At 41.3% G+C, this 23,745-nt stretch overlaps 1 long non-coding RNA gene across 1 annotated transcript in view; it reads left to right on the top strand.

The window, feature by feature from the left end:
- LOC116663135 overlaps nt 1–23,745 on the top strand; it is a 133,719-nt gene that overhangs the window by 99,023 nt on the left and 10,951 nt on the right. The window contains exon 2 of the long non-coding RNA XR_004319229.1: nt 22,039–22,227. This is a non-coding gene — a long non-coding RNA (uncharacterized LOC116663135). The remainder of the gene's footprint in view (nt 1–22,038; nt 22,228–23,745) is intronic.

Below are 23,745 nucleotides of genomic sequence, written 5' to 3'. Positions count from 1 at the left end.
GGAATCATGTGTTTTTGCCCCAGGCATCCCTTACCTGCAGTGGTGGGAATAGAAAGTGAATTCAAGAAGTGTGTCCTCTGCAGGAAGTCTGTTTGATTTGCAGGAAATAGAGGATGAGGGGAAACTTACTGAAGAAATCTCACTCGATTTTGCTAAGGAGAGGGAGTATGATTTAATCGATGCTACTTTAATGTCTAAGCAATAGCACTGATTTCTTAGACCTCTGCTGTCTGCTCATCAAGTAGACTGTTTCTCAAGACACCTCTAAGCGCCCGGCACTGATCTTTTGAAACTTTACATGTTTATTTCAATAAATCCCCATTATGATTCGGCCTTGTACCTACTACCATAGTGCTTTCTGTACTTCACAAGAGCAGATGCCAGGACACCAGCCCTGCCTGCCGTGTCCCTTTTTGTTGAGTCGGACCATAACCAGACTGATACACTGACAAATGTTCTCCTTACCCGAAGGTGCTGGAAAGGAGCTCAAATCACATATCTGCCTGCCACAGGCCACTCTGTGAAGCTCTTTATAGACATCATCTCATTAAACCATATCATGAGGTGGTTATATAGCACAGCCCCTATTTCAACTCCAAAGCTCAAATAGCAAGGTCACAAGATGTTCTTTGGTGAAGCCAAAAGCCATGAGAGGCCTCAGGATTTCCCTGCATTTGAACTTTCTTGCTGTTATTCTCAAAGGAGGAACGTATGGCCTGTGGGGCAGAGCATCTCTCTGCATGGGACCGTCCTACAGACTGCAAGATGTGTCATATCCCTGGCCCTGGTCCCTCAAAGCTAGGAACATCACTCCCCAATATTGTGACAACCAAAAATGTCCCCCACTTCCAAAGCCTCTCTGGGGTGTGAAAGGGCCATCTCCACTTGAGAAGCATTATGTGATTCATATTCATTCCCCCAATGTATGTTTATCAAGTGCCTTCTCCACGCCAGGCACTCCACTGGCAGAGAGGCGTTTAGAGCGGAAGAATGACATTTAAAGTGGTGCTGTAAAATGCGACAAATGAGACAACACAGAGTGCTGTGAGCACAGAGAGGAAAATGCATCTAACTGCCTGAAGCCTGCAGGCCAACCTCAGTGACCTGTCACCGAGAAATGACTCCACAGAGAGTTCCAGATTTTCTGTTCAAAGACCCCCATTCATGTGCTCTATCCGAATCTTAATTATGATGTCACTTCAGGCTCCTTGTTTATTTCCAGGAGGAGTTAATTTCTTCATATGAAAAATGGAAATCAGAATAACGTCTGTCCTACCTACCTCACAGAGTTGATTCAGGAGAAAGCCCTGTGGCGCGCTCGGCACATGGAGTAATGTAGTGGGGATTCAAGTTGGAGCCTGATTTGTCTTCTCAGCTGGGAATCAGGCATGTCTGGAAATGTCCAATGAGTTGGTGGGGCAGGCAGCCTACTGGCATCTATTTTAAGAAGTTGGTTTCCCCGGATTTTCATCTGAGCCCTGTGGAGAGAGAGGTTGTTTGCCAAGGTTGAAGGGACTGTTGTCATATGGGGCTCTGTGAGACTCAAGAGCTCAAGTGATGCTCCTTGAATACCCAGATACCAAAGTGAGGCCTAGAGCTGAGGGCTAGTGGGGGGATGGGGAGGCAGGAACACCACCCACCCCCGCCATCTCTGCCCCAAACACAGTACCTTCTAGCTCTAGGAGGTCTGCTGAGTTCCCAGTTCTGCCTTGGCCATTAGTACAGCTGCCAGGTCTACCGCTGGCACCAAGAACGGCGAGGAGATGCCCACTTTTGAATGGTTTCACAGGCAGGAAACAGCAGCCAGGAGGGCCTGGAGCAAAAGACAATAAGGCAACTGACAAGTAAACACAGGTGAGCTAACCCCTACATACCCTCAAAATACTCACTAAGATGTGATACCAGGCGAGGGTATTAACCAATGAAATCTGATTTATTGCTATTCATGTGACCTCATTTGTACCCACAGGCTAGGAAAACTTGAGTTACTGTTACTTACTGCAGTAATAACATATGTCTCCCTGGCAGTAGGAGAGGCAGTGTCTGTCCAAAGGCCAGCTCCCAGCATGCACTGCCTGCTCCGCAGGCCTGAGGGCAGCCGTGAGTGGATGGTATTGAGATGGACGCCTGCTGCCATGGCAACCTGGGTTTGGCATTGCTCCTCCTCTCAGTGGACTTGGTACAGGAGAGAGCCGTTTCTCCCAAACCACCTCATTCTTAGTAAAAGCAAGATGACTAAGGGCTGTTCATTGAAAGTGATGGTGCCCAGAAATAGTACTTGACTCTTGATTTCATAAAGTTTTGCAAACCCAGTGACTTCTGGACAGCTCGTAATGCTAATGGGCAGGATGGTAGAATTTCACCTCCTGGGGTCTTCCCAGGTATTATGAGAACAGGCTAATTAGGTGATTGAAACAGTTCCCCTTTTCCTATTGGGAACTTGCTTTCCCTCCTGTGGCAGTCTGTATTTTCCCAAGATGGTCACAACAACAGCTCCCATCCACGTGCTCCTCCTGCCATGTGACTTGACATTCCTCCCATGGAGTGGTGGGGTCTGTGTCCCCTCCCCTCGAGTCTGGGTGAACGTTTGTAACTGTATTAAATACAGAGGATGGTAAAAGTGGAGCTATGTGACTTCTGAGATTAGAGCATCAAAATGCCATGCACCTCTGCCCAGCTCTCTTGGAACACCACTCTTGTAATACAGCCTCTGTGTTCTGAAGAAGCCCAAGCAGCCTGTGGAAAGACTCTTGCGGAGAGAAACCAGGGTTCCCAGCCCTCAGTCCAGTTGAGCTTACAGAAAATGGCCAGCATGGATTAGCCAGCCATGTGACTGAGGAATCCTGAAAATGGATCCTCCAGATTTTGTTGTAATCATTTCTTTTTTTTTTAATTGAAATGTAGTCAGTTGCAATGTGTCAGTTTCTGGTGTACAGCACAATGTCCCAGTCATGCATATACATACATTTATTTGTCTTATTCCTTTTCATTAAAGGTTATTACAAGATATTGAATATAGTTCCTTGTGCTATACAGAAGAAATCTGTTTTATCTATTTTTATATATAGTGGCTATCCTTTACAAATCTCAAACTCCCAGATTTATCTCTTCCCACTCTCTTTTCCTCCATAAGCATAAAATTGTTTACTATGTCTGCGAGTCTGTTTCTGCTTTGTAGATGAGTTCATTAGTGGCCTCTTTTTTTCTCTTTTTTTTTTAGATTCCACATATAAGTGATATCATATGGTATTTTTCTTTCTCTTTCTGGCTTACTTCACTTAGAATGACAATCTCTAGGTCAATCCATGTTGCTGCAAATGGAATGATTTTATTCTTTTTTATGGCTGAGTAGTATTCCATTGTATAAATATACCACAGCTTCTTTATCCAGTCATCTGTCGATGGACATTTAGGTTGCTTCCATGTCTTGGCTATTGTATATAGTGCTGCTATGAACATTGGGGTGCATGTATCTTTTTGAATTTAGAGTTTCCTCTGGATATTTGCCCAGGATTGGGATTGCTGGATCATATGATAAGTCTATTTTTAGTCTTTTGAGGAATCTCCATACTGTTTTCCATAACGGCTGCCCCAAACTACATTCCCACCAGCAGTGTAGGAGAGTCCCCTTTTCTCCACACCCTCTCCAGCATTTATCATTTGGGTACTTTTTAATGATGTCCATTCTGACTAGCGTGAGGTGATACCTCATTGTAGTTTTGATTTGCATTTCTCTGATAATTAGCAATATTGAGCATTTTTTCATGAGCCTATTGGCCATTTGTATGTCTTTATTGGAGAATTGCTTGTTTAGGTCTTCTGCCCCTTTTTGGATTGGGTTTTTTTTGTTGTTGTTGTTGTTGTTAGTAAGTTGTATGAGCTATTTATATATTATGGAAATTAATACTTTGTCAGTCGCATCATTTGCAAATATTTTCTCCCATTCTGTAGGTTGTCATTTTGTTTTACTTTTGGTTTCCTTTGCTGTGCAAATTTCTTCACGTTGCTAACATATTATTGTTGGCTGCATCCGGGCTGCCCACGATAAGCTCCACCTTCGGCCTGAGCTATTTTGTTCTATTATAAAACAGGATTCTTTGCTTTCTCAATCCTACCAGTTTTCACTTTAGAATTTGTGTCATCACCAAAGATTCAGTTTGGTTAATTAATTCTGGCCCTTCCTGAGGGAAAATTCCGGAACTTGAGAAATATGACATTACTTCCATGCCTATGTTCTGAACACATGTTTAAAATTATCAAAGACCGAAGATTTGGGCTCTTCTTTAAAAGTACCACACCCTAGGACTAGAAAATGATTCTTTGGTTTGGCCTCATGTGTTATATTGGGTGGAATTTTTTATTTATCATCTACGTCCCCTTCTCTTTCCACCTCATTTAATGTGACCTTCAGAGAGCTAGGTCCTTGTCTTGTGCGCATTTGAAACAGACTCCTCTCATCCGTTTCCCCAATTTTAAGTTTGTTAAGTGGGAAAGGAAAAAAAAATAAGGTCTGCTGTTACACTAATTTCACTTACTCTCACCTCATTTCAAAACCACGTTATTCTTCCTGGTGCATTTCTACCAGCCATTTTCTCCTGCAACCTGTGGGTTTCCTGCAGAGAGAGGACAATGGGCACGTTAAGTGAGAGAGATGATTTACAAGGCTTTTTTCCTTTTGCTCTAATTTACAGAAAAATCATCCTTGCATGGAAGGCAGGCTAAAGCCCACATCACTGAGGGATTCGTCATGATGGGGGTAAAAAGAATAAGCAGAGTAATATTTCATATTAGTAATACCAAATACATTTGATAGTAATAGTTCACTTATGCCTTGCATATTAGTAAAATGCCTTTTTTTTTTAATTGAAAGAATATTTGCCTTTATTTCAGACAGTATTTCCCTTCCATTCTTTGTGAATGTTAATTTGTATCTGTTTCAGCTAGGACTGTTCTACTGCATAAAACAGAAAACTAAAATAAAAGGGGTTTAAAACCACAAAGTCCTATTCTTTCATGTAAAAGGCATCCAGAAGTGAACAGTCTGGGGCGGGGAGGGCAGCACTACAAAGACATCAGAACTTAAGACATCTTCTCTTTCTGCTTTATCATTCTTAGCACATAGCTTCCATCCTCAAGCTGGTTATTGGTGTGCCAGCGTCTTGTCTGAGATCCCGGCAATTGGAAGAGGAAAAGGGAAAGAAAAACCTATAAGGTACCCAACTGAGTCGCCTTTAAGAGGCGTCCCTGGAAATTCCATACAGCAGTCTGCTTACATCTCAATAGCCGGAATGTAATCACATGATCACCCGTGGCTTCAAAGGAAGCTGATAAAACATTAGCACCACAGCATACATACGTCCCCCATCTTCTCCAAGTTCCTCCAATGCTTTGTCTACACTACATGATCTAAAACCCAACATAGCTTTCTTCTATTGTTCTGGTTCCATGCGCAAGCAGAGTTCTTTACTAGAATAGTAAGCTCTTTCAGATAGTTTCCACGTCCTTTTTACTGCACCCTTTACAGTTCCTGACATGAGGCTAGAACACATTGCCACACCCCAAAATTGTAGAAGTTCTATTTCTCATTAAAGGAAGAGAATGGGTTTTGGATCAGTTACTAGCAATCTGATACAATATCATCAGCTTGTGATATCTCATTCATCACAGATATTATATTTCAATTTAATACGATTGAATAAATATTTTTGAATTCCCTCTTCTGTTTCAGCTCCAAATCCAGAGCTATGAAGAGTAGGGTAGAAGTACATGACATGTTAATTAATTCCCCTCTGGGAACTTACAATTTTAGTAAAGAGCTCTTCTTGCTCATGAAACAGAGAACAGTAGAAGAGAACTATCATCAGGTCTTATAGGGCAGGTAATAAACATTGGAGGAACCTGGAGAAGGGTTCCTAAAAGCTGTGATACTAATGTTTTTCTGAAGCAGATAGAACCTGCAATGGGAATGGAAAATTATGGTGGATATGTGTGATGTCACCTTGGCTGGACCACAGGTGTTAAACATGTTTCTGGGTATGTCTATGAGACGGTTTCTACTGAATCAGCATTTCATTCGGTAGACCCAGTAAAGCAAATTGCCCTCCTCAATGTAGGTGGGCTTCCCAGAAGGCTTGAATAGGACAAAAAGGCTGGACAAGAGAGAATTCTCTCTCTCTGCCTAACTGTCTTCAAGCTGGAATATCACGCCTTTCCTGCCCTCAGACTCAGACTGGGGCTGGAACTTACACCCCTGGCTCTCCTGATACTCAAGCCCTGGACTTGGGCTGGAACTATTCTGTTGGCTCTTCAGAGTCTCCAGCTTGCTGACTATCGATCTTGAAACTTCTTAGCGTCCATAATCACAGTCTCTAAAGAATCCTGACTAACACAAGTATGCAACAGAACGTTTAGTACATTGAGCATCTTCTAAGCCTTAGGTTCAGTGACAGGCACAGGACTGCAGTGCTGAAAGATACATCCCTGTTCTTCAGTTCGCTTGTGGACCACTAGTGGGAGAGGGAAGACAGCCCGCGATGATACCACGTGAACGTGAAAGTGCTGCGATGGAAGGATGCTCAGCGTGCTGAGGGGACACAGGAGAGACCCTTAGCTCAGCTGAAGGGGGCAATTAATGGGCGTCTCAGAAGACTTCCCGAAGGAGGGGTGGGGCCATGGGGGGATATGTAGAATAGACTTGAAGAAACATGTTTTTGATTTTGTTTGTTTTGTCTTTTTGGAGAGACTTGCATTTTTTAAACTTATATTTTATTAATGAGTTTTTAATTCTTATTTTTTTATTGAAGTGTAGTCGATTTACGTTAGTTTCAGGTATACAGATTCATTTATACATATATTTTTTTTTCAGTTTCTTTTCCATTATGGCTTATTATAAGAAACTGAATATAGTTCCCTGTGCTATACAGTAGGCTTTGCTGTTTATCTGTTTTATATATAGTAGTGTATATCTGTTAATCCCAAACTCCTAATCTATTCCTTCCCCCTCCACCCCTTTCCCCTCTGGTAACAACAGTTTGCTCTCTATGTCCATGAGACTATTTCTGGCTTGTAAATAAAATTTGGGGTTTTTTTGTTTTTTGATTCCATATATAAGCGACATCATATGATATTTGTCTTTCTCTAGACTTGCATGTTTTTATAGCCTGGGAAGAAAGTATTAATGGAGAGAGAGAGACATTGAAAGTATTAGAGGGAGGGAGGACAGTGGGTGAAAGAGAGGGCAAGAGTAGAGGCATTCAGAGCTCCTGGGAAGGGGAAATGTTGACGAGGCACACAGAGCTAAGAGCTAAAGCGGCCCCTCCAGGTTCCTCTTGTTTAGCAATCGTAGATTCCTAGTGTAGAAGAGGAGGCACAGACTCAGGGGAGGGGGGCTCATCTAGGGATAAAGACTGTGGATGTGTCATCAGAGTCACGGGCACCTGACCATGACCTCCAGAAACTCTCCCAGTAGCGGAACCCAGCGGAGCCCCACGGGGACCCTCATGCCTGTTTCCTCTCTATTTTTTCCTATCTTGTCTTTCTGTCTGCTCTCTGCTCAGTGTCTGACTGTCTCCTCTCTCATCTCTTACACACAGTTCACTCACTTTATCGACTCGTAGACCCAGTCGGTTTCCTTTTGTCATCTAGTTGTGTGGGTTGATGTGTCAACCATTCGTCACCACTGACCTGAGTGGTACAATCCGTTCTGGGCCCCTGGATGCTGAGGCCAGCCACCTGTGGTCTCCAGCCCCCTCGCCACCACTGCAGGTCCACGGATGCTGGTGCCTTGGAAGGTCACAACGTGGACTTGGGGGCTCCTACTCGCTCTTGAACATGGTCCATGCAGCTTCTCTGCGTCCTGCACTGCCTGTGGGTCCAGGACAACTGGGAAGGTAAGAAGGGTCACAAAGGAATTCAGAATATTCAGTTGAGACATAGTTTCATTTTGGGGTGGCTTGATTTGTATGATTTATAATAAATGCAGTAAGTGCACCATTTATTTCCAACTCTCCAGTAAGATTATTAACTTTTTCTTCCAAAGATAAACTTGATTACATTACTTATTTATACTATGTACATTGCATTAGAGGTAAAAAATGCATCAGGGTAAAAAAAAATATACAGTTTTTTAAAATTAATGTTTTCTTACCCGCCGCTAATAACAGCTTAGATTATTAAAAAGGAAGAATCTTAAATATGCAGCTCACCTTCAGGTCTTGGTACTGCTTGTTTACTTTTACACATTCTGCTAAACTTGACAGACAATCTAGAAATATCATCTCTACTCACTTTCAGTTCCTCATCCTTATACCGGTGCTGTGCTTTTGTTTTGGAGTCTGTGACATATCAGGAGAGGCCACATGATATAGGTGAAAAAATGGGGGCTTTGGAGCTCCATATATTTAAGATTGAAAGTCAGAAGTGCCTTTTGACTAGTTGTGGGTTGGAGGACATAATTAAAAGGCAATTGGAGTTTCAGTTGTTCTCATTTGTAAATACAATGCCAGTTTTACCAGGTGCTCATTGTGAACCAGCCACTGTGGTACCGCAGTTAAGCTGGACAACAATCCGACGAAATAGGTCTTACTTACTCTGTTTTACAGATGAGCAAGGTGCGACTCAGATTAGCTAAATTAAGGGTATTCAACAAATAAGCTAGAGGTCAAAACTATGTGTCTGACTCTAAAGGCCACCCTCTCAGCCATCGTCCCACACTGCCTGGCATGTAGATCAGCTCAGTCCTCATAACAGGACCTACCCAGTAGTGTCATCTCTAAATGAAGATGAAGAAATAGAGGTTAGAGAAAAACCTCACATCCCCAGAAGGCAAGACCACTAAGTTTTATGATCCTTCAGTCTTTTCCCTGTCCTGGCCCCATTCTAGCTGGAGGGCACTAAGCATTGGCCCGACTAGTCCTCTGAAGGAGGCAGCCCTCTCTTACTGGGCTGATAAGAGAGGCTGTGATGCTCAATTTAATTTCTGCCCTCCTTGTTCCAAAAGGACTGAAAGTGGACTTGTCAATTCATATGACACATTTCCCTGTTCCTTTACCTTTCACAAAGAGCTAGCGTATATTGTCTCATTGACACCTCCCAGCAACCTTAACAGAAATGAGGTTCAGATACTCTAAGCAATAGGCTCACGGCCGCCGGGTAGTTATTAGTAGCACAAGGGGAGTTTGACCACAATCTCACCCTGTCTGTGTTAGTTACAATTCTTAGTCATTATGATTTCTTTCTAAGTGTTTGAATGAAACGTGAATACAATAAGAAACGAGTATTTAATTATGTGATCATGACATCCCCTGGCTTGGAAGATGCAGGCATTGCCACCTATCCCCAACCTGAACTTTCTGGCTGCATCCTTCACCACTGCCCTAGCTGCACTGCCTCCGCTCAGACCATGTCAGAGCAGCTACCATGCAACGTCCCATCCCTTCACCTACCTAGGCTTCGCTCTGCTAGTCCTCCTTCATGGAACCACTCCGACCCCCTTCTCAGTCTCTGCCTAGAAAGCACCAACTCCTCTTTCAAAGCCCAGCACAGGTATTACCCTTTATGGAAAGCTGCTCCCAAATTGCTATCCCACCGAAAATGATGGCACAACACTTTGTAAATGCAGACATACGCCACCATAATTATTTGCTTACATATCTTTCTTCCAACCAGAATGAGGGTTCCAAGACCAGTAACATCCCATTCATTTTAATGCCCCCCACCTAATTCCATGTATCTATCAGATGAGGTGTCTGCAAATGAGTGTGGGGGGGGTTGTATTTTGTTTTTACTGCTTTTAAGTTATATGTGTTGAGTGTCTATTATGTGCTGGGACATTTATTGAAATGTTTTGCCTATAATAACATATTCAGTCCTCATAACAACCCTATGAGGTAGGTTTTATCATTTTCCCTACTCTACAAATGAGGAAACTGTAAACAAACAAACAATTTTGGAAAAGAAAAGCAGCTTTCCCCGGTCACCCAGTAAGTGACAGAGGGAAAATTCGGACTAGGCAGGGGCTCCATAGCCCATTTCTCTTGGAAACTGCTGCAGTGATCCTTGTTTGTTGGCCAAACCTGTGTTAGATGAATTAAAAAAAAAAAAAAAAAAACACCCAAAGCTCTCACAGTGTTCAAAGATTGTTTAGTTTGATCCTCCCTAGAAGGAGGGAGATTGGGGAACCTCAAAATTAGGAGCCTGATTTCCCAGTTTCACCAAAAGCAAGAACTACGATCATTCTCTTCCTCTACAGCAAGAGCGTGGATGCACTGTCATAGCTCCACAGTCCTTTACAAAGATCTTTGAAAGAACACAGCCTGCTTGTGTCACATCTCCACCATAGTGTGTGATGACAATTGTTTATTTCCCTTCAAAGGCCATACATAAATCTTAGACAGAGAACCCCTAGTTGGCTTTCTTCTTTCCCTGGTTTTACTGAAGGCAGCATTTCAGGAGGGAGGGATTGGAAAGCAGACCCTGTCTGGCACCTCAGGGAGGTGGGTACGCAGGGGGTGCTGGGCATTTCCTCCAGGGGCCTCCTGATGTGGGCAGGGTGGAGGCTATTTTCTCTTTCTTAAAGTTGCACAGTGGAGATGATCTCTTTGGGTTGGTTCTCCAACTGAACAGTGTGCCACTGCAGAGCAGAATTGGAGAGTGAATTAGGATGAATTTTCTTTCGTCTTCCAACTCCATGAGAGCCCCTTACAGCATTCTCTATCCAAGTCAATAAATATTTCAAACATGGTAGCGGGATTGTCTGTGGGAGAAGAGAAGAGATGGCCTGCCTCAAGGAACTTCAGATCTGCTAGAGAGAGTCATCTACTCCACGGGCTGTAACACAGTATTTAGTTAAATTATGGCTCAGATGGAGAGAAGCAGAGTGTTAGAAAGGGTCAATGAGAGGAAATTTTTTCAGGGAAAAATAGAAAATGTTTCACGGATGGGAGTCCTTTGACCATACATGATTGAAAAGGAAATGAGCTCACTGATGTCATCAATTCTCATAACTTCTTATCAAGTAGTTTAGAGCCTGGCAGAATCACACCATTTCACAGAGGAGTAGAATGTTGAAGGAAATAGAAATGCAGAAGGGAGTGGTAGAGGATATAGTAATGATACACAGCATGAAGTAAATGCCTACAAAATAGCAGATGCTTTACATTACATGATTTCATTTAATCTCTAGGAACCCCACGTGGCCCACTATACAGCTGTAGAAACTAAGGCTCAACAATGTTAAGTAATCTGCCCGAGTTCCTCATTGCCAGAGCCAGGTTTTGAAACTAGGTCTATCTTTTATAGCTTTGGGATTTTTTTTTTCTCTGTCACTATGCTGCTTTAAAAAATCATATAAAAGGCAAATAAATGATTGATGCCATTCTTCCTCAAGGACATGAAAGGAATGTACACACAGCACAGTCATTTTCTGTAGTAAAATCTTTTAATTATGACCCAAATCACAGCACTGCCGTGCTAAGCTGATTGGGAGCTCACCTGAAGTCAAGGCACTTCACAGCAAGTTCAGTGACAACAATTCAACTCTTTTTCTATTAGCAAATAGAGAATCCTGGGAAGGTATGTTTTATCCAACTTAGACCAGAATGTTATAGAGCGAGACATTTATAAGGATGCCAGCAGGAGGGGAAAGAAAAGGAAAACGTAGAGTTTCCAACTTATTTTCTTCAAAACTTCAGTTAGGAAGCTACTGTCATTAGCTTTCCAGAATAAAATACACCCCTTTTTAGAAGTGTTTTAGGGAGAATTTGCAGGAAGGGTAAAGGCCTGAATAAATAGGTTAGAAGGATTGTGTGGCTGGAAGCGTCCGTCCAAAATAATGGGTGCAGAACCAATTCTGCAGCCCAAATAAAGCATCCATGTTTCATGATTCCCAAGTAATGAGATAACTCATCTCATTTGTTTCCCAAGGTATGTGATGGATTCTATCATTACTTTCAATGATTTATTTACCCTTCATCATTTTTAATCTTTGAGCATTGTCAGTATCTATAAAACACGTTAGAATCATCTGGCCCAAAATATTCTAAACTTTTCTTCTTTTAAAAGGCTCTGAATCAGGCTATAGTATCATAGAACTTTAGTTTATTACCTTGTTATTCTTTGGTAGGACCTTGTTTATTCTTTTGTGTGAGATATGTGTGTATAAAATATAAGTGATAAACACACACAGTCAGACAAGATAGGAAAATTCTGAAAAAAACACCATTGGAATTGAGCAAATTCAGTTCCACCTGCATTCCTCAGTAGATGACAGAGGAGGATATGCTTAAAGATTCCAAGTGAATCCAGCACTTAGAGGAAGCTATGAGGGTGGTAAAAAAAAAAAAAAAGAGGGATGCCCTGGAAGAAAGGATAATTCCAGGAGATCCAATAAAACACTATGTTTTAATTAAGTTCGGTATTCCTCCTAAGTCACTCTTGACAGCAATACATCCCATCTTGAATTAATTTCTGTAACAACATGACAGCCAACCACATCACATGTGGGAGCAAGAAAAATTGACCAGGACTATGGAATTCATTGATTCATTTCTTCAACACTTTCTGAGAACCTACTATCATTACCCTTTGCCCTCTCAGTTCTGAGCAATGAAAAGAGAGGAATGAGCAAGGGATAAAAGCAATTTAGTCCCCGAGGTTCATAGTTAATCTGTTAATTGTGCGTATTTGTCACCAAGATAAGTGAGTATAACTTCTCTCTGAAATGGATCAGTTTCTTCACTCAAAAAATTTTGTAATTGTGCCTTCAGGCCTGAAACAGTAAATATATCCCATAAGTCTGACAAGAAATACAGGCATGCTAAATAATTTTCATCAAAATACTAAGGCATAACCAAAGGAAATTGGGTTTCTGGTGTTGTCTCATTAAGGAAAATGGAAAAAAAATGTGACTTACCATGACAAAGTAAATATCAAAAGATAGATGCTAAATTTTTTTATTACTTTATTTTATTTTTTTAATTGAAGTATAGTCAGTCACAGTGTGTCAATTTCTGGTGTACAGCACAATGTACCAGTCATGCATATACATACATATATTCATTTTTATATTCTTTTTCATTAAAGGTTATTGTAAGATCTTGAATATAGTTCCCTGTGCTATACAGAAGAAATTTGGGGGTTTTTAATCTATTTTTATATATAGTGGCTAACATTTGCAAATCTCAAACTCCCAAACTTATCTCTTCCCACCCCCTTTCCCACAGTAACCATAAGATTGTTTACATTGTCTGTGAGTCTGTTTCTATTTTGTTAATAAGTTCATTTGTATCCTTTTTTAGATTTCATGTATAAGTGATATTATATGATATTTGTCTTTGACTTAATTCACTTAGTATGATAATCCCTAGGTCTATCCATGTGGCTGCAAATGGTATTATTTCATTCTTTTTTATGGCTGAGTAGTATTCCATTACACACACACACACACACACACACACACACACACACACACACACACACCCCTTTCTTATTTGGTCATCTGTCAGTGGACATTTAGGTTGCTTCCATATCTGGGCTATTGTAAATAATGCTGCTTTGAACGTTGGGGTACATGTATCTTTCCGAATTGGCATTTTCTCTGGATATATGTCCAGGAGTGGGACTGCTGGCTCATATGGTAAGTCTATTTTTAGTTTTTTAAGGAATCTCCACACTGTACTCCATAATGGCTGCACTAAATTACATTCCCATCAACAGTGTAGGAGGGTTCCCGTTTCTCCACAGCCTCTCCAGCATTCTTCCTTTGTGGACTTTTTAAGGATGGCCATTCTGACTGGTGTGAGGTGATACCTCACTGTAGTTTTTATTTGGGTTTCTCTGATAATTAGTGATATTGAACAATAGATGATGAAATTTTAATGACAGTCATAGAGTTTGCCCCATCAGAAGTTTAGTGGGTATATTCTGAGTATTGGTCTCATGCTTTAGAGGCTTGTTGATGGCTAATTAATTTTGTTTATTTTAAAAAGGAGGAGGGTATAGAACAGGGTCCCAGTGACTGATAGGATTCTTTCAAGTTGGAAAGACATGAGAGAAATGCAAAGGTAACCTGGTAGTTTTCAGGGAGCACTGCCTTGCTATGTTACTGTAGTTTCATCTTAGCACAGGGTGCTGTCAGCATCCAGCGAGTGTGTTATTTAGTCCCTCAGTAAAAATGGGAGCCAGACAGCTCTATTGAGGAGGACTGAGCAGCAGCAGCTCTGGCCGTGCTGACCGCCAGTTGTGCCTGTGAAATCTGGGACAAGATAAATACCGAGGGTTTGAGGTCAGCTCTCCAATGGAGAGACAGAGATGTAGCAGGAATGTTTGAAATAGTCTTTGAAGCAAAATGGTATGGCTGTTTATCTCTTCCTCCCACATTTGAATCTGCAGCATCATGTCCTTCCTGACCAGAGCTCGAGGAGAGTAGGGCAGAAGCCAGAGGGAACCTGGGCCACTGTTTCCTATGGAAGGAGACTCCCAAGTTCAAAATACAGCGTCTTGGGATCTTTTGGAAAGGTGACTCTTAATGTGAAATAATAACCGCCACATTTTCTTGGGAGCGGCTGGTCTGTACCCGCGCCCCTGAGCAACCACGAGCATGGAGAGGAGTATGGGTATTTTGATGAAACTGGGGACTGGATGCTCATCATTCTCATGATGACTGCATGTCTCATCTCCTCCATTTCCATGGGCCAAGCATAACGTGTGCAGGGAAGCAACTACCTGTGTGTGCTTCTGTTTACTCAAGTTTACAGCTCCTGTACAATGCTGATTAATCCTCCCTTCTCCGCGACTCTCAGGCAGTAGCATTCTGATGCCATCTTTATTATTGTTCGGCAGATCCCATACTACTGCATACGGAAATAGTGTAAATCATGGGACTGGTGTTTGAGGTCCATAAAATGCAAGGTTATGAATATTTCATTACTATACATTTTATTTCCCTGTCTATTCTGCATCTCCCAAAATGTTGTTTGTTTATTTATTGGCTCACTGTTCACCAGGAATACTTAATTCTTACTATAAGGCACGGACTGGATCACCAACCCCAGCCGTGTGGTCTGAGCGACATTTGAAAGTCATGATAGATGTTTTGTTTTTGTTTTCGTTTTCCTTTTTTACACCCTTTTCTGACACATGGAGACTTGACTGCCAGGTGACCTCACTAACAGGAGTTTCAGCTGCTTCGTTGTAATTGCGTTGATTTGCCAGCCCCGCAAATTGACTTCCAAACATATCTCCTGTGGAGTACAGCTACGTATTTAAATTTTTCTCAACGCCCCATTGTATCCGTCTCTGGCTGGAGTAAGCAGTTAGACTTGGGCTGCAGATCTTGGCAGTGAAAGATACATTGTCCAAGTACAATTAGCTTCCCTCCCTGTGCTGCTACAGATGATTTGTATGAATCCGCCGGTCTTGCAAGAGACGGAGCCATTATCACCTGCTTCTGAATTTCCCTTTAACCACAAAATTCATATTAGTAAATAGCCAGGGGGATTCAATCTTAGCAAAATCAGAGCCTGAGTGCCCTGCATTAAGGTGCTAACTTCTCTCTCGCTATAGGGCAGGGTAGATATTAATACAATTCTTTGGTACAGGCTGCAAAATATATAAAATATCATAATTATATCTGCAATTCAGCAATGAAACAATTTTCCCCCTTTCTTCACTGTCATCAGCATAATAGCAGCCTATGGGATTTGTATTTTCTGGCTGTGAGCCCTTTTATGGGCTGTAGGAAAAAAAAATACAAGCAGGTTAGTTTCACAGCTCTGAGAAGGCCTCATGACAGAAATATTGCTTTTAATGTTATTGTCTCTTTCTAAGTTGTAATCCACTCTCTTTGGGTAGAGAGGCTTCTGTGCTGATGTAGCATCACTTAGGTTTTTCTGATCAACCTCTTGTGTTCCCTCCTTGCTTCTCCCTCCCATCTGGATGGGGAATAATTAACCAGTGTTCAGGATCACGGTATGTTATCTATAGGGCGGGGTTAGTAAGGGGAATGAAGTCAGAAGGAGGCATGTCTCCAAGGTTTCTCTTGGAGACATAAAAGAACATAAGAAAGATGCATCCTGAGTGAATCTGCCCATCTCGTTTATTTTGCTAGCCAAGACAAATATCACAGTTCATATCTAACATTTGAAAAGCAGAGCCAAATAAAATGATGGATTAATAAGTCCAAGGACAGAATAATAAAAGGAAAATATATTATAGAGAATGATGCCCATGTCAGTCTGAAAGGGGTGGAAAAAAGCTGAAATGGAAACGGGGGAAAAAAGTGTGCCATAGAAACCTTAAATAAAAAACCCTCCTGTAGTTCTGCTAAATATTAATTAACATTACCCAAGACCCCTGTGGTACTATTACTCCAGAAACAGGTATCTTCAGACCATTTGAGATGCTTTTTGTTATACCCTACACTATGGGCATTGTGGATTGAACACCAGGCTAAATACTCCCTCTATAATTATTGGTAATAATATTCCATGCACATTTCTGTCCCCCATCATCATCTGTGATGAGGCTAATCCAGTACTTTCTGCATGAACTGTTATAATACCCAGAGCAGCAGGACGGAATATTATTAAGCACGGGTTTACTGATGGAAAACCTAATGTAACGGAGTTCATTTCTAAAAGAGGCTAGGGATGGAATGTGTTAGAATCAGTCATACAGACAGACACCTGTACCACTCTCCGAGGCAACTCACTGAAGTGACCGTTTCTCTGGACAGTATCGTGTCAGTCCCAGGAAGCCATCCTGAATACGGTGCTCCAGAACTCAGAGGGTATTCTGTAGTCAAGAGGAGCTGTTTAATGAGCGGTGAGGTGATCTGAATTCTGCTGTCATCTCAGACACAAACACTTATGTAGCAGGGTTCTGCTGGCCAGTCTGTGACTCTGCTTCAGAAATTGGTAGAAGGTGGAATAGAGCCTTTCAATATTAAAGGAAACCTTCTAGGAATGAATCTGATTTTTAAGTCTTCAAGTTGCCTAGAGATCCCCAGAGACAAATAGTTTCTCTATCGTATTTTGAAAATAAGTGAACAGACCAATTATTTCACAAGCAACAAATCAGTATTTAAATAGAATTGTTCAAGATGTCCTATAAAAGGAATTAATTGAAGGGAAAGCCTAGAAGTTACTAAAAAGGACTCAATTGGAAAATATAAAAACTGTCATACATGTTAGACCCTTCTTGGAGTCTGACATTATAACGAGGAGACCATAGTTTTGCCCACACTTAAGGAAAAAAATGTAGCATATGAAAATTCAGATTTACAAACCAGATCAATTAATGGGTGATTATTCACACTCTAAAAGGATTTATCGCTTTACAAATGGATTCCCTGCAGGGTTCCATTTTAATAACTGAGCTCTCTCTGCGTTAGGACTCACTGCCAATTAAAAGTCAATCAGAAGCGAAGATAAAGCGCCTCTGAAATTAAAACGTATGTCAATGGGAAATCGTCAGTAGAGTCACCAAAATTCACATAATGTGCAGGTTTGTAAGGACACAGAATTTTTTTTCACAAGCCTTTATTGAGCACCTACTGCAGACTCAGCTGGTCATGAAGAGTCACTGCCAAGAGATCTCAAAAAATAGAATAAATGGTTCCTGTCTTCAGGACTTCTACAGTGTGACTGCAGCAGTCTAAAGAGGTCCCACTGATATTTCCCCTGGGCGGGGACACTGCTTTCTTGTGGAGGTTAGTCCTGCACGTTGTCAGTTCCCATTCACTGAATGCTAAGGGAACATCTCTGTCATTGTATCACCACAAAACGCCTTTACACATTCCCGACACCTTTTGTACCACCTACCCACCCACCACTAATGAGAACCTTTATGATGCTCAGAAAGTCTGCTTGAATCCTAGGATGTTAGTGCTAGAGGCCAGGTAGTTCAACTCCTTCTTTGGGGTGATGGAGAAATTAAGGGGAAATGAAACGGCGTGTCTTCCAGTGGCCACTCCAAGGATCCTTCTATTAAATACATCTCCTGAGAGAAAGTGAGGACGTTAGTTATCTACTCTCTGAACTCAGCTTTTTTCTACCTCAAATTCTCTCCTTATTTTTCCATGTTTTTCCTCTTTATCTCTGCCCTTTTCTCTCAATTTCAGGAAAAGAGTACCCTTACTCTTTATTAGGTTCAGCTACCATCTGTTCCATGGAACCTCTCTTCCCAATGGCTTTGCTTCTTCCAATGGTAGAATTTTAGAACAGGAATGGTGATAAGTGGAAATTTAGCCCAATGTTTCCAATGGCTTTGCAGAAAAAGTTCTCTAACAAAGTCAGGAAAGTCCTCTGCTGTGGACTTAAAAGAGGGGAGGTGATTTGGAGCTGCTCTGAGGGGTTTGACAGGGTGTACACAACAAGATGGATACAAGAAATTCTTTATATTGTACTTGGTTCTGCTAAGGTTCAGCTGATGAGATTGCACAAAACCTTTACTGACCTAATCAGCATATTTTTATTATTTTCTTTGGCAATTTTCAGCAGTCTCAGGATGTGAGAAGAGAAAGCCCTCTTGGAAGTCATTCGTAACTGATGAATGATAAAATGTAAAGAGAATGAGGGATTTGGATTTGATAGCAAACGTAACATTGAACTGGCTGCCTGCGAGGTCTGTCCTAGAGAGATGTGATTTGACGGGTGATCTGGATCCCACAAACTGAAAAACTTTAAGGAGCCAGGAGGCATTTGACATGCCTCAGTGGTGAGAGGATGGAAGAAATAGAGGTGGCATTTCCAAGGGGAAGGTCAGAATTTCAGATCTCAAACAGGCAACAGTGTTGTGGAATCATGTTGTCTCTGGTATGGCCAGCTGGTGTGGTTGAGGCCGAGTGGGAATGAAGTTATTAACAGAAATGTTAAAGCCTCTAAAAATGGTATAGAAAGAGAATGAGACAGGTGCTGAAGTCATTTTGTAAAGTAAATAGAAGAGAATTTGAAAAGAATGACTCAAATTTCCATTAAAATGCCTCTGGGACAAAAGATTACAAAAAGATATGCAACAATTCTCAACTGCCTTCATATTAGTATAATGCACTTGAGAAACTTAAAATAAAGCTTCCTTTACTCACGGAATTTATATTGATGTTGTTGTTATTCAATTGATACGTAGATATTTTGAATACAGGGTGCATAATATAAACAATGTGAATATCAACTCTGTGTCAGACACTGTACTAAGCACTGTTGTACAATTGGGAATAAACAAGTACCTGCCCTTAAGATATTTACAGCCCAGGGAAGGAGGAAAGAGACTGCAATAAGCACTAACGTAGGTAAATGCCCATAGAAGGAATGCCTAACCCAGTCTCTGGAATCAAGGAAGGCTTCCTGGATGAGTCAACATCTAAGCTGGGACCTGAAAGATAGTATGAGTAAAAGAAGTGGAGGGTGAGACTGATAGGTGTTGGCAAAGGGAACGGCAGGACCCAAAGCTTAGGAGCAGAAAGGAGCAGCACACACAGAAGGCACTGAAGGTTTGGAGATGACTGGAAGCTCGACTGGCAGGCAGGCAGTAGTAGACACTAAATCAACAAGGCCCGTTTATCACTCTAAGGAGTTGTCATTTTATCCTGAGAGCGTAGGAAGCACTGAAGAGGTGTCTACACTGGAAGAAGGACAGGACCAGATCTGCCTATTAGAAAGCTCGTTCTCATTGCCTTTTTGAGAGTGCGTTAGTCTGGAGAGGGCGGGTGTGGAGTTAGTCCAGTTATGCCAAGTCATGCCAGTGAGGGAGAGGGAAGACTGGAAACACCCAAGGCTTCTGGCTTGTGCAAGAGAAAGGCAGTAACCTAAATCTCACACATTTGAGCAGCTGGTTTGGGTAAGGGGATAGGAGGATAATAGTCCCGTGGTATATACATATAAGTATGGTCAGCTGAGAGATGTGAAGTCACATCCTGAGAGAGACCTGGGCTGGAGATGGGGACGTAGTTCCTTCATGTCACTGAAGCCCAGAAAGGGAGAAATCCACCAGAGACCATGGGAAGAGGGTGTGGCAGGATTCCTGAGGAGCTCCACAGGAGACAGCCATTGTTGTAATTCAGGTACAAGATTCAGCTGGTTTAGAGATCGAAAACATCACAGCAGTGGGAGTGAAGGGAGACAGTTCGGTTTCTGGAAATGTTACAGAAGTGATTCCAGACTTAAGATTCGTGAAGCCCCAGGATGTCTTTAATTACAACAAATGCTTGGTTGACCCAAATGTTTTAGAAAGTAATCTTGTTGTGATTTCTACTTAGGGGATGATGAAGCCAGTTCAGGTATCCCAAAAGAGAAGACACTCCAAGTTACTAGCAGAATTCACTGCTAGTGACTCCAGCGACCACTATACAGGGGAATTTTTCTACAATATACAGCTATTTAGGGCCTGAGGTTAAAATCTTAAAGTATAAGCAAGTCTTAAAGTTGCAAGCTCTAAACAGATGGATAATTTTATAGCGAAAACCAAATACTCATTGATACCCCAATATCTCTGTCTTATTCAGTCACTGGTTCTTCCTCATTGTCCTCTATTTGGTTGAAAATCTGGTGCATTCATTCAGTCTTTCCGGCAGCCCTAGGGGAGAGCCTGTGCATTCCAGAAAACCAGGAGATACCCCTCAGTTTAGAGGCAAAGGCACCAAACACAACTTCCTAAAATCTAGATTGCTGAATCCCTCTTCCCCACGTTCTGCCTAGTACCTCTTCAGCAATTCTCCTTTTTCTGAGTTTTTTTTCTCAGTCAGGAGAAATGGCAGTTTCTCCTTCTCACATCATTCCTACCTGGCCTGACTCTGGTAGATGACAGTGTATCTCTATGACTCTGTCCCTTCCTGAGCTGACACTGATGTTCTGTCTGCAGGCCTTACACAGCTAGCTCTCTTTCCTCTCCAACTCCACCTCCACTCTCAGCTGCTAATTCACTCAAAGCCCCCCAAAACATGTATGTATCTTAAAATCAGCATTTTCAAAACTTTTTGAAAGCAACTTGGTCTAGGAAAGTTCTGTTTTCTCATCCATAAAATGGGAATAACATATGCTTGTAATAGTACATGGCCCATACCTACAGCTCAGTTAATCTTAGTTATCATTCTTATCATTTCTGGGGTTGAAGTCCAAGCTCCTATATTCTCTAGCTGTATAATAAAAAGTAAAGTACCTTCTCTCTGAGCCTCAGTATTCTCATTTGAGAAATGGGGATTACAGTGCCTGCCTAGCTCCTGAAGTTGAGGCTCCAATGGGAGACAATAAACAAAATTACCTTGCATGTTCCAAGAATCTGTGGAAATATAATTTTCTTGAAGTTTTCTATGAAGGTAGTACCTTACTTAGATGTTATCCCTCGAAAGACAACAACAATTGCATGGAATGCTAGCTGAAGCTATAGAAGATATAAGAAGTTGGAAATCAGATGTATCATTTTGTCACCCAGCTGCCTTTGATAATTGATTTTTGAAAGAGCCTCAAAGATTCTCTCCATTTTATTTCAGGTTAAATTCTTGAAAAGCTGCATACCTGAGCCATGAATACTTAGTGCCTAGTAAAATGTCTTCTCTGAATTATTTAATAATACAAGCCGATTACAGCTAAGAATTAATCTAAGAAGTGACCATGTAAAGCATGTTCTGCCTCATTTATAAAGTTCCCTTTGAAAACATTTGCCCATTCTTCTGTTTGGTGTCTGTAAGGGTCTACACTATAAATACCAGCAAAAACTTAATATGAGATCTCAATTCATTGCCTTTTTATGTACATTTGCTATTCTACCTATGATACAACGCAGACTGTGTATCTTCATTTTAACCTTGGTTTATTTAAGGGATTGCATATGGTCTGGAACTGGCCAATTGACAACAATTTAGGTGAATTTGGGAGAGGCTGCTCCTTTTTCCCTCTTATAGAATATCTACTTTACTTGGCACATCACTCTTGTCATCTGCTTACTCATGGTTTCTATTTATAACTTACCTGGCCCAGGTGCTGCCTCCTGACCTCTTTTCAGCTGCAACTCCCATCACTCACTGGACAAATTCTTTCTTTCCTGCAGTTCAAGTCCCTGAGGGAAGGTGTGTGACTGCCTCAACTGGGCACTTGCACATCTGTTTGGGAAGAGCCCTTCGTGCCAGGCCCATCTTGTCTGCTGGAGACCTGGACCAAGTGACCATTCCCACTCCAGCCAGGACAGGGCGGAGCTGCTGATCAAGACCATGCTATCCAGGCAACTTCCCTTCCTGAGGTTTGCTCTTTTAGCTTTCTTTGTACTTTTGTTTGTTTATTTTTCCCTGGTGCATAGGAAGTTTAGAACATGAACCTCTAAGCCTTCTTTGGAATATTTTTTTTTATTGAAGTATAGTCAGTTTACAATGTTGTGTCAATTTCTGGTGTACAGCGTAATAGTTCAGTCATACATATACACACATATATTCATTTTTATATTCTTTTTCATTATAGGTTACTATAAGATATTGAATATGGTTCCCAAGGCCATACAAAAGAAACTTTTTTTATATTTTATATATAGTATATTTTTTATTCATATAGTGTATCTATTTTATGTATAGTATATTTTTTAAAATAAATTGATATATCAACTTAGAAACCTTTTTGAGCAAACACTAAATCAACCTTACAACTTGTTTCTCTTTCTAAAAAATAAAAAGACAGTCTAGTTAACTGAGAAGATTTTTAAGGATTCTAATTAATTGAGATTTTATTAACAGAAGGCCACTCCAGCATATTCCACAAGTGATGGAGGCCTCTATTTGCCAGTATTAGTGGTATGAGACGTTGTCTGACCCTTCCTGTTTCCAAAGTCGAATCTTACATATCCTGAGCGATTGGGCATGTGGGGCAGTGTGCTAGAGTCAGCTGGTACCAGTTCTCAAGAGTTGATTGTTAAACTCTCAAGAATTTTGTGAGCTGCTTGTTAAACACAGTCATTATTCAAGTGTTTAAGTTAAATCAACTCATAATTAAATAGCTTACATTAAAAGCATAGGCAGTAAATATTCAAAGCCCACCGCTTTCTTATTAGTGTACTGCACTTGACTCTTTCTTATCTGTTTTGAGGTCAGTGACACCTCTTGTGCCTGTGTGGTTGAAAGACTATACAGTGGTGATATCTGGAGACTCTGAGAATCCCCTTCAACTCCAAGTGCAGAGACATCATGCTGGCAGCTGGAAATCCCAAACGATGAAAGCATTTACCCAGTAGAAATAGACACCCTACAGATTAGCTCTTCCTCTCCACCTGCCCCCCATCCTGGAGAGCCAGTTGTTAAATATTTGCCATCACACCACTGGGCATCTCTTTCATAAATTGAAAGAAAAACTTTTAAATTTGTTCACATTTGCAGCAATCTTGGGGTTGGATAAAGAACACTTTTTTAAAAGGATTACTCTAACCCTGAGTCAACTATCCAATCCATTAAACTTGTTCTCCAACACAAGCATTGAAGCCTTCCGAAATCACCTCTTCCGTTTAACAGTCCTTCTCTAACCCAGAAAATCTCAGAATGCATTACTTTTTATTTGGAGGGGGTGGTTAAAGTTCTGTGAAGCTGATACACATAAGCCCATACATATGCACTTGTACAAAATGCCCAGCTGAGAATAGTGGTACACTCACCTAAGGACGGAGTTTAAGCTTCTTGAAACACAACTTCTGTTGAAAATGAGATGTTTTACTGTCTCATTCCAGTACACATATTCTTGCATACAAATGAAGAAGTGTACTAACATCTTACTCCACATT

This window comes from Camelus ferus, chromosome 4, assembly GCF_009834535.1.
Source record: "Camelus ferus isolate YT-003-E chromosome 4, BCGSAC_Cfer_1.0, whole genome shotgun sequence".
Lineage (NCBI taxonomy): Eukaryota > Metazoa > Chordata > Mammalia > Artiodactyla > Camelidae > Camelus > Camelus ferus.
This window is presented reverse-complemented; position numbering and strand designations above follow the sequence as displayed.